Source organism: Loxodonta africana, chromosome 1, assembly GCF_030014295.1.
Source record: "Loxodonta africana isolate mLoxAfr1 chromosome 1, mLoxAfr1.hap2, whole genome shotgun sequence".
Taxonomy (NCBI): Eukaryota; Metazoa; Chordata; class Mammalia; order Proboscidea; family Elephantidae; genus Loxodonta; species Loxodonta africana.
In genome coordinates this window covers 92,531,339-92,543,101 of record NC_087342.1, presented here as the reverse complement: position 1 = coordinate 92,543,101, position 11,763 = coordinate 92,531,339, and positions in this window count along the sequence as shown.

Sequence of the window (11,763 nt, the reverse complement as noted above, 5' to 3'; positions counted from 1 at the left end):
TGACTCACAGGCTCTATGGGGTTGGTCCCCAGGACTGCTCTGACCTCGACTCCTGCTTCCCTCCTGCTCACTCCCTCCCTCTGCTCCCACCAACACTCACATCTTGTTGTTCTCTGAACCACCAGGCACTCTGCCAGCTGAGCACTGGCTGGCCACTTCTGCAAGAACACTCTAATCCCAGAGATCCTCACGCTTACTCCCCTCCTCTCTCAAGTTCTTAGTCCACATCTCCCTTTCTTGACCACCTTATTGGGCACCACTGCCTTCCAATGACCTCCTGTCTCCGCCTCCGCAACACTGCTTGTACCTTCTCTACTTCACTCTTTCATTGCCCTAATCTCCTCTAACACACTATAGTTTTACTTGGTTTATTGCATTTAGAGTTCACTGCCTCCTGCTAGAATGTAAGCTCTATGAAGACAGGGAGTCTCTGTCTGCTCTGTTCATAGAGCAACACCTAAGCTATAGTAGACTCCCCACGAACACTGGGAGAATAAAGTGAATTAATGCATACATGCATCTTTGCTTAGGACACGAGCGGAGCAGAGAAATGGAGAGAAAGTTATTCTCAAATATTGTCTATTTGGCTTTTCTGAACATAAAGAAGTCATGGTGGGGTAATTATCAGAACTCATTACCCTTATTTAGGGTTCAGTGATTTTTTTTTTTAATATTTAACTACAATTAGTGAGGTGTATTATGAGCTCTCTAGCATACCACCCCCGCCATCTTCATCCTCCCGATAGAACCAGCAGCTCAACTGTGGCTACCACACACCACAGGGAGACGCAGACAGAGGAGTGTGGAGCACTCACCTGTGGATGCCCGTGTGGGCAGCTGGAGGAGGAGCAACAGGGAGTTGACATGGCAGAGCAAAGGTCCACTGGAGCCACCCTCCATTTCCTCAGAGCTGGGGAAAGAGAGGGCAGGAGTCAGGGACCCCAGACAGGAGGCAGCCCACCCACAGCCTCAGAGAGGAGCAGAGCACTTCTTACACCCTCATCATGCTAATGGGGTGGTGGGCCCCACCAACCCTGATAAGAAGAAAACCCTGAGCCAGGCTCCCCCCAGCTGTTCTAGGGAGACTCCGTGGTGTCAGACAACCATTACGTAAATGTGGGAACAAACCACTCCTTCCCGTCCCACCCCACTAACATGCACACCTCAGTCCCACTGCTCAGACACCAGCCCTTCCTTCCTAAGCAGCTATGCCCCTGGGGGAAACCGTCCCTCCATCACTCTCACAGCCCCTACCTCACTTCAGTTCAGAGAACCCTAACACAGGTCCCCAGCCAAGGTGGGCATGCCAGCTCCGGCTGCTCCTTGTTGGGTCCTCCTTAACTGTGACCAGGAAGTCACCTGAGAAGCGTCAGAGACAGATGGCATCCTCAGAGAGACAGTGGCTCCCATCACAGACACCCTGCCCTATTAACTGTTTTTGTTTGCTTCACCTACATTTCAACTCCATCCCAGCCCTCCTTGCTTCCACCTGGTGCCCATCAATTTCCCACTGATCGTTAATCCTCGCCCATTCTATCTTAGAGGTGAGACTTCTGGCTGACAGGTAAAAGAATTCAGTTGGAGACTGAGCAGGAGAGAATAAAACATAAGCTCTGGTCAGAGAAAAGACCCCAAACCACCTGCTGCATGTGGAATAGGGACAGGCACTTTTGGTCAGGAAAGCAGAGACTCTGGGGTCAAAGGCTGGGCTCTACTCCAGGGTCATCCACTCACTTTGTGACCACCTTAGGCAAGCAACCTGAACTTGTCTGTCTTGATTTCCTCATCTGCAAGATGGGGATAGGAACGGTACCTACCTCTATTCTCTTATAGGTTGTAACGAGGATTATGTGAGTTTACATTTGTAAAATTACTACGAGTAATGAGAACAGGGCTTGGTTCTACTAAGTGCTACATAAACATCTTGGAAACAAATGAATAAAGAAGCAAGCCTCTCTGTGGTTGTCCTCAGCCTTCTTAGACCTAGACTATGGTCCAGCCCCAAATACACAGATATTCTAGGCCCCCTCCTCAGAGTAGGCTGCTCCCTGGCTCCTCCCTGTGGTCCACAGGTGTCTGGACTGCCAACTCACCTGCTTCTCCTGGTTCCAGCTTTGATACACATCCCAGAGCGTCTCCAAGCACAGCAGCTCCAGGAGGTTCAGAACCTCAGAGACCCATAAGACTCCAAATCTGCTCTCAGAGTTTACACCTGCAGTTAACTGTTCTGGGAGCCCCAGTTTCTGGTTCCACCTTAGATACTGTGGCCCCAGGGTCTCCCAACTCTGAGAAGCAGGTGGTTCCCAGGAGAGCCAAAGAAGCAGGGTTGGCCATGATTACAGAGATATCTGCAGAGACCCCAGCCCTGGACCCCCACAGAGCACTCCCACCAGAAGAATCACCCACTCCAGCCTTTTCAACATCTGAAAGTAAAAGCTTGCAGAAAGCAGCCCAGCAGACTCTGTCCTGCCCTCTGGACAGTGCTCCCTGTTATCAAGGAGGAAGCAGCTTTTCAGAGCAACAAAACGGCAAGAGGGGCCACACAGAGGCACAGGCTCAGGAACCATTTGTGCAACACGTACTATGTGCCAGCTTGCTTCTGGCTTCAGGAAGTAGGGACTGCAGGGCATAGCCAAGACTAACACCCAGTTCTGTGCATAGGTCAGAAATCCCTGGGTAGCAAAAACAGTTAAGTGTTCAACTACAATAGAAAGGTTGGCTGTTCGAACCCACTCAGAGGCACTTCAGAAGGCAGGCCTAGCCATCTGCTTCCAAAAGGTCACAGCCTTCAAACACTCTGGAGAGCAGTTCTACTCTGCAACACAAGGGGTTGTCGTGAGTCACAATCAACTTGAAGACAGCTGGGTCTTTTTGTTGTTGGTGGTTTATGCACAGATCTGTCTCTACAGCCTCTTAACATGAAATGTTTCCATACCAACTGAGAAATGGAGCCAGGCCCAAGGCCCTTGAACAACAGCTAATGTGACTGGTTTTCCTTCTCTTGTCCCACAGGTGATCCAGGACCTCCTCACAACCTGGCAACAAAGGGCTTAACACTGGGCACGTCGGCAGCTTCCAGGACCTGCTCCAGGACTGTGGCCCTGCCTTTCCGAAATGACAGCACGCTACTGATAGTTAATATTTAACATATTATTACCATGTATTGCATGTATTATTAACAGACAATACATATACTGTAATATATTATGATACTTTAATATCACCGATCACCCTAGGTACAGCCTTTCAATCCTTGTTACTAGCCTCATTTTACACCTGAGAAAACCAAATTTCTCAGTGTTTTTCAAGCAGACACCCAGCACAACCTCTATCCTGCCTTTCGGTTTGTTTTAAACGACCCATTACTTTTGTCTTCATCAGAGCAAACGTGGGAACACTCGATTTCTGCTCAGAAGTCAGCCTGGTGACATTACAAGTGTGGGCAAGCTGAGAATTTCTGGATGTACCTAAACGGATCCCCGAAGGTGCATTTTTGCCAGTACCCACGTAGGTGTGGGAATCTTTGTTAAAACCATTTTAAACCAAAAGTAACTGATAAGACGAGTAAAAATATTATCCTGCAAATCCACGTGCACTTAGAGTTGAAACATCTACCAACCCCACCCACTTTGCCACCCCAATCCCTGTGATAAAGACATAATAGACACTAGAAAATTTTTAGGAAAATACGGAAGTAAGAAAACAAAATTTTATTGAATGCCTAAGTGCCAGGAACTGGCCTACACAAATCATTTTTATTTCATTTCATTATCTCGGCTGCCATATCAGGGTGGTAGCCTTGCCCCTTTAAGTGGAAGGTTGTTTCAAATAGACCTCAGTCCACTCAAAACGTCTGAGAAAATGTCTAAATTTCGCTGTAAATTCAACAATTTGTCAAATATGTATTCACAATTTACAAGCTAAACACTCTGAGGCAAACAGATGAAGTGGTACATGAACCCTGTCATCCAGGGGCATTTAATCCAGGAACTTTCTAGAGGAAGGGGGTTAGAAGTACCAGGAGACTGCCCCCCACACTACCCCCAGGCCTCAAGCCCAGCCCAGGCCAGCCCCCAGCTCCAGACAAGTCAGTATAAAACAGGAGCTCCAGGGGACCTTGGACTCTGCAATGCCTACTTGTGACCAGAAAGCTTATCTCACAAGGAATCCAGCCCATGGAGCTCCCACACTGGGAGGAGGAGGACTGAGCATAGGTTAGATCTCTTGAAGAGCGCTGGGGACTAGCAGGAAGGACCTCAGAAAGCACACTTCAGTGCCCAGTCCCAGCTGATCAGAATCATGTTCCCAACTTCTGTGACAGTAACTGCTGTTCAAGAAGCCACAAATAATGTGTCTTGCTGAAAATATAAATCATCTGAATGTGAATAGGGTTAATATTTTCCTTTCTAAAAGACATGCAATACCTCTTATTTTTATTTGTTTGCGTGCTTTTGAAATAGTTTCAGACAAATACCTGGACCATAAAACAATGGTTAATGTAAAAATGTATTGTGGTTTTAACATGTAACAGTTTTTGGAAAAAATTCAATGCCTTTTCTCCAAGGTCCATCCTGGTAAAAATTTATATGATTTAATTTATCTTGACACTGTTAAGATGAAGAGTTCACTGGGTTATCTTCTACTACAGCAGAAGTTTTAAACAACTGTATCCTGACTGCTCATTTTCTGAGAGAAAAAATGAAAAGAAAAAATACACACACACTCACACAGACAAACCGATGGGGTTTGTTTTAACTTTAAATTTTTCTTTCTATCCTCTTCACCACCATGTCCCCAGCTGCTGGAGGGCTTAGTTCCAGCCTAGCAGCTTCTGACAGAGGCCCAGCATTCACAGCAGGACCCTCAACTTCCTGCCCACCTGCCACTCTGGTAAGGAGAGTCCTTCCCATTTCAGATGTCACCTCCATAGCTGAAATATCCAACCAAAGGGGGCCCAGGGACCTCCTTATGCCCCTCACTTGTTCCCGGATGTCAGGGTCTGCACCAGCCCCACCCAGAGGTCTTCAGCAGAGCCCTCCTGGTCTGTGACACCTGCCCCACTGGCCTCTGAATGGACATCAACCCTGCCTCCAAAGTCTGAGATTCCAGGGAGGTGACGAGGTGTCACTCACACCCAGTCCTTGAGACATATGGAGGTAAAGGAGTGAGAAGGGACGGAAAGTGATTCTTCATACAGAAAATTTAATAAAACTTATAGACAAATATATGAACAAAATCAAGAGTAAAAGGATTAAGAGGATGAAGAGAAACACAGTGTAAGAAAGAAAAGGTTAGGGAGGGAGGCACAGAGGAAGAACAAAAGAAAGGGTACGTTAGGGGCCTTCAGAGCAATGTGCTATGCCATATACAAGGCTGGGGGGCTGGAGAATGGACCACATGTCTGGCCAAGGGGTCCTAAACACTCTCTCCAGCCACAGAGACATAAAGAACATGAGTTGCAGAGAGCAAGCTGGCCTGGGTACTTCCCATATGAGTAATGCAGTCAGTGACCTGTGAAGAACTTACTGACTCTCCCAATCACATGTAGGCCAGGCAATGCCTGGTGGGAGGAATTTGAGGACCAAGTTATGGGGAAAGGTTGAAGGCATTACTCTTTAGCCCTCTGTCCCCAAGAGAATCACAGGGAGAGAGGCCTGGCCCGCTAGAGGTAGGAAGGCCCTGTCCAACCCTAAAAAGCTGTTCTAATAGAGCCCATGGCTCCAGGCATCCTTTTCCTCCCCTTTCATGGAGCCCTGTCTCCACAGGCAGAGGTGAGACTTAAGCCCTGAGGCAGGGCCACTGCTCTCTAATGACCATTGCCAGACACTCAGGCCCACCATTCGCCACGTGCCATTTTACTCTTTATCATTGCAGGCCATTATTTCAACAAAAGTTTATAGTCCTGTGAGGCAGTTCTTACTTTTCTTGTCTTACTGCTGACGAGACAGAGGCTCAACCATATGAGGAAACCTGACCAGGGTCATACAGGCACGTGACTGAGACCTGACAGGAGCTAGGCCTGCCCTATAGTTCAGACAAATTTCAAACCCGTGTCACCAGAATGGGGACACCAGCCCAGGGATGCTTCAGGGATCCATGGGGGTGGTGGAGAATGTAGAAATCTTTAGCATCTATATTTTTGTAAGCTTTAATCTTATCTCTTTTTAATCTGTTATGTCCATTTTATAATTTGTCTTATAATGTTAGTACACATTTGGAAGATGCAGGTTCAAACCGTGTCACTGAAAGCTGTGCATGATCAAAAGAATTTGAAGACCTTGCTCCATATCTCTGCTCCAGAAATCCTCCCTAAAGCAGTAGCTCTCAGGGAGGGAAGCTGGCCAGGGTAACCCGAGGGCAATAGAAATAGAGCCCAGCAGGCTCATCAGGGTTTCCTCACCCTCTGCTGCTCCCTTGTGACCAATACCAGACCAACAGATGACACTGAGGGAGGAGGAGTATAGACAATCCAGAAAATTAATCGTAGAACATGGAATGGAGTGAAGGAAACCAGACACAAATAATCATATGCTGTACAATTCCAAATACCTGACGTTAAAGACCAGTCAAAATGAATCTCCAAACTCCCTGTGCGATTTCTTTCTAGGGTGCTGCCCCTCCCAGTCAATCATCAGCTGCAGGGACTAGGTCCCTGAGACCCATTGTCAGGGAGTCAATTCAGACTCATAGTGACTCTGTATGCTACAGAGTAGAACTGAGCTCCATAACATTTTCTTTGGCATAGTGCTTAAGAACTCAGCTGCTAATCAAAAGGTTGGCAGTTCAAATCCACCAGCCTGCTCCTTGGAAACCCTGTGAGATGGTTCTGCTCTATCCGATAGGGTCACTGTGAGTCAGAATACTCAACGGCAATGAGTATGTATGCATGTAATCTTTACAAAAGCTGATCACCAGGCCTTTCTCCCGTAGCCCAGCTAAGTGGGTTCCTACCGCCAACTGTTTGGTTGGTAGTCAAGTATGTATATCATTTGTGCCAACCAGGGACCACCTCTGTAAGAGGTCGACCTGCCTGAATCCACAAAGCATCCTCATTACCACAAGGCAGAGACGCCGAGCTTACCAGAGCCTGAAACCCAGGCAGCCAGGACTCCCAGGCCCACTGGCCTTCAGTTCCAACTCTAGGCTACTTCTTGCCCCTTTGCATCTTCCCTGCACCCCTTCTTTCCTCATAGTGTCCCCTTAGCTGAGCTTCTTTCCTCACAGTCTGTGCCTTACTACCTTCTCTTCGCCTTCTCCTCGCATCTCCCCTTACTCTCCCCTACTCCCTAACCTCTTTCTCCCTCGCAGCTTTCTCCTGTCACACTTCCCCTGCACCCCCTTCTCTCTCCCTCCTGACTTCCCACCCCTCATACCCTTTCCTTTTGCCCTCCCCTCCCCTCCTGTTAGCCCCCATCCCTCTCACCTTGCTAGGTTTTGAAGGTAAGAAGAAAAGTAAGAGCGCTTACACCTGTGAAATTTCAGCATTTATAACCATTTTGCAGATGAGGAAGCTGAGGTTTACAGAGCCCAAAACAGTTGATCAAGCTGACATAGCTCACGAGTAGACAACGCAGCATGCAAACCACACAGGCCCAACTCTAAACCCCAAGCAAGCTCTTTCCAATACTGAAGAGTTTTTTAAACTGAACTTCAAGCACACAGTCACAGGAAGGATGGCGCCTCTTCCTCAGGAAACAAGTTTAATCTACAAGTTATTGTTTTTGTTCTTTTTTGTCAGAAAAGGATGATAAGATAAGCAACTCCATTGGTAAATACTATTCAGAATTACTGTACATTTCAAAGAGATATTTTATAACAAAAGGAATACTTTCCATGAATTTTCAGAGAAATCTCAAGTCCTTTAGGCACAGATTACCTGGCATATACTTGGTTTTCAGTGTTTGATGGATGAATAAACAACTTCATGTGGAGGGAAAATGGGGCCAATTAGAAGGGAAATGCAATCATCAGAAGAAGAGATGATGAGGGACTGTACTAAAGCATTGGCCAGAGGACTGGGGAAACTAAGGTGGATTGACTGGGAACCCAATCCACTGCCATCAAGTCGATTCTGTCTCATAGCGACCCTATAGAACAGAGTAGAACAGCCCTGTAGGGTTTCCAAGGAGCGCCTGACATATTCTAACTGCCGACCTCTCCGTTGGCAGCTGTAGCACTTAACCACCACGCCACCAGGGAAGGAACCATTTTTCCTCAACTCCCAGGGTTCCAACACAGGGACATTCAACCCACTCCTGGAGTACCAGAGTGACACATCAGCCCACCCAGCTATGGGCCACCCTTTCTTCCCCCATTTCTAATAACAAAATGCGTACTGTCTTTTGCTCCCATTTGACTCCTAATTTCTGTTTCTCCACTGAGGAAAACCTGTAGGGGAGGAGGTGTGTGCTGTTTGGAAGGGAGAATTGACAGATCTCTCTGGACTCACTGGAGGTAATGACTGAGCAGAAGGATTGGCAAAGACTCCCAAGTTTCTGACATGGTGACCTGGGTATCTTGTGAGGACATTCATCACGAGAGAATTCGGAGGGAAAAGAGTTCCGCAAATAGGGGAAAGAGTCATGAATTATATTCTGAGCCAGTTTGGTCTGAATTATCTGTGGTATGAAGAGGTGGTTTTAAAGTTTTAAATATAATTTGGAAAATGTTTACCAGCTAAGAGGCTTCACTTACCCTCCCCTCTTAATCAAAAATAAAAACAATGTCTTGGGGTCATGTGATGCCTCAGAGGTCTAGAGGTAGATGGAATTGTAGTTCTGAGGCTCAAGAAAGGGCTTGAGCAGGAGATGGGGACTTGGTAAGCAATACTTCATGGTTGATAGCAAGCTTCTAGATCTCAGGTGAATGAGCTCTCCCAGAAAAAAAGTATCTAAAGAGAGGAGAAGAGAGAATCTAAGACTGAATTCTAGGAAGCAGCAACATTTTTAAAGCTAGTGCAAGAAGAGCCTAGAAGACCAAAGGAAAAGATTGGGACAGATGAGTAGAAGGGCCGAGCACTGAAAAAGCCAAAAAAAGGACATAGTGACAGAAAGTGGCGATCAGGAAACTGTAATGCCTCAACTAGGTCACATGGTTCATTTCTATTTGGGTTTTTTGTTTATGTATGTATTTATAAAGAAAAAAACCATACTTGCCGTGCAGTCAATTCCAACTCATGGCAAGCCCATGTGTGTCAAAGCGTAACTGGACTCCATAGTGTTTTCAGCGGCTGGTCTTTTGGAAGTAGATCACCAGGCCTTTCTTCTAAGATGCCTCTGGGTGGATTCAAACCACCAACCTTTCAGACAGCAGCTGAGCACTTAACTGTTTGCGCCACTCAGGAACTTCTGTATGTATTTATACACTACTTTATTGTGAATAAGGATTTTCTGCAGCTCATAAAATGCTTTCGAAGCAACAAGCAAAATTGAAATGAGTAGATGAAATCAAGGAAAATGGAAAATAACAATGTAAACGAAACATAAAGTCAGCGGGAACTTTATACCCAACATACACACTTATTAGAAATGGGTCACGAATTTGACCTGAACTTCTAGCAGCCAACACACAGGAGAGGAATGTGACCAGTTGTATTTTTTTCAACAAACATTTTGAGCAGCCATGATAAGCCAGGCACAGTAATTCCAGGTTTGGGAGATACAGTGTCCCCATGGGACTTATATTCTGGAAGAGTCTCAGACATCAGCGATCAAGGACTAACTAAAACCTGAGACAACTGCTCCAAAGCTAAAGAACAGGATTCTATGAGACCAGATAATGAAAGCATCCTATTTAAACTGGAGAAAGAGTCCTAAGCTTAAAGGGAAGCAGTACATTAACAGAAGAAAGGCTTCGGGGGAGAAAGTAAAGTAAAAAAAAAAAAATTAAAAAAAAACTCTTCTCCTTAGCAATGCCAATAGAGTGCAGTCACATCTTACACAAGGGTTGTGTTCTGGGGCAAACATTGTGTACGGTCAAAAAACCTTTAAAAACCCTTTACATCACTCCTCAAGCACTGCACCATGGTTAGGCGTGAACAACCCTGTGCGTAAGGTAAACACATAAATGTATAAAACACAGTCATGGACATAATGCTATAAACAGGGCTGTGATGAACCAAAAATGCATCTTGGAACAGGATAAAATGGTGAGAAAACTGGGGGAACAGAGGCCTCGTGAGGAAATCAGAGATTGGCATCTCTCCTTTCACACACAAACTAGGCTGACGTGCCCAGAGTCTGTTGCAATAGTCCTTACCGTTTAAGTTGCTGTGTCGTGAGGCATTTTCTTTGGTTTGGCTGGGTTGGGTTTTGTAGAAAATTCAGGATTGAAAATCCCCATGTTCTTAGGATGTTACTCCTTTACTTTCAGAAAGAAACCACTTCCATAAGGCCAATTTGCAGCCTACATCATTTCCTGCCTCAGCATCCATTAATTCCTCCTAGTTGCCTTTTCACCCAGTTGCTGACATTTTGTCACACAGTCTCTCAACAGCTGTGGTTTCTAACTGGCCATCCCAGCCATACCTCATATACCTTCCTATGATAGGAACTTGTTACTATCTAATAACCCACTCTCAATGGCTATAATTACTCCTTGCCCCTCCCTATCATGCTCCATAAGTGTTCCTGTGATTTAAAACTTTTCTAGTGCCCTAGAAACTTTTAAACTGACCAACAAGACTTCAGCACGCTACCCCGGGACTTCACCCAGCTTGCCAAACATAAGCCCTCTTCCACAATTCCAGGTTGTTGTTGCCTTGTCCCTGGGGTTCGACTCCCTGTGTGGTCCTGAATCGCGGAGAGCTATAGTTTCCTCTCTTGACCTGTGCATGCTAAGTTCTTTTCGTTTTCTGACTTCCTACGTGAGTCTCACTTTCTTCTGCTGTACCTGATAGACTATCCAAGATACCCACAGACCCTCTTTGGGTCAAATTTAATGCACCTTCCAACTGGCTCCTCAAATGAGGGTACCCCAGTTAATAGAGCAGCAAGACTCTCAGCAAAATCCATATAACAAGCATAGCTCTAAGTCCAATCAGGGCTTTCTTTGTGACATTTCTTCGTGTGCCTGGGCAAACGTAAAAGACAGTTAGAGGGCCAATCTCCAGAGGAAATGACAGCAGGTAGACTCAGGGCCCAGCTTTCTGTTAACCTGACTTAGGCAGGCATAAGTTTATAGAGGAATAGATGGGTGGCATGCCCTTCACTCCCAATGTTCCTCTCCAAGGAGCGTTTATAAAGCATTGAGTGGCAGTGTGACCAGCATTTCCCAACATATGGGATTCACATCTCTGATGGTACCCGAAATGTTGATTTTAGGTGGAACTAGGTTAATCATCTTGATCACAACAGAATTATTACACCATCCCTCCACCTCCACTGGAAAGACCAGGAGGTTAATCAGAGGTGAGAAATCGGGGAAGGAGAGAGGGAGGAAAGAAGTGGAACCTTGTGGAAATGAACAATAACCCAGGGAATCCCCCAGTGGGAGAGATGTCTAACATGAGCTTCACCTGAGAGACATGGATTCTTCTCCAGGAAGGTATGGAGGGAGGACACACAAGAAGTGCCAATGAGGGGAAGCAAAAACCACTTCGGGAGGAGGAATCCTAGACGTACACACTGACTCCTGAACATCCCCTGCCCTTTCTTTTGGGGGCCCCTTCACCATCTGGCTAAAGAACTCTGCACACCCTCAGATGTACGCCCCATTGTGACCAGAGACAGAGTCAGGAAGGTCGTTGGAAACAACTGAAGATTC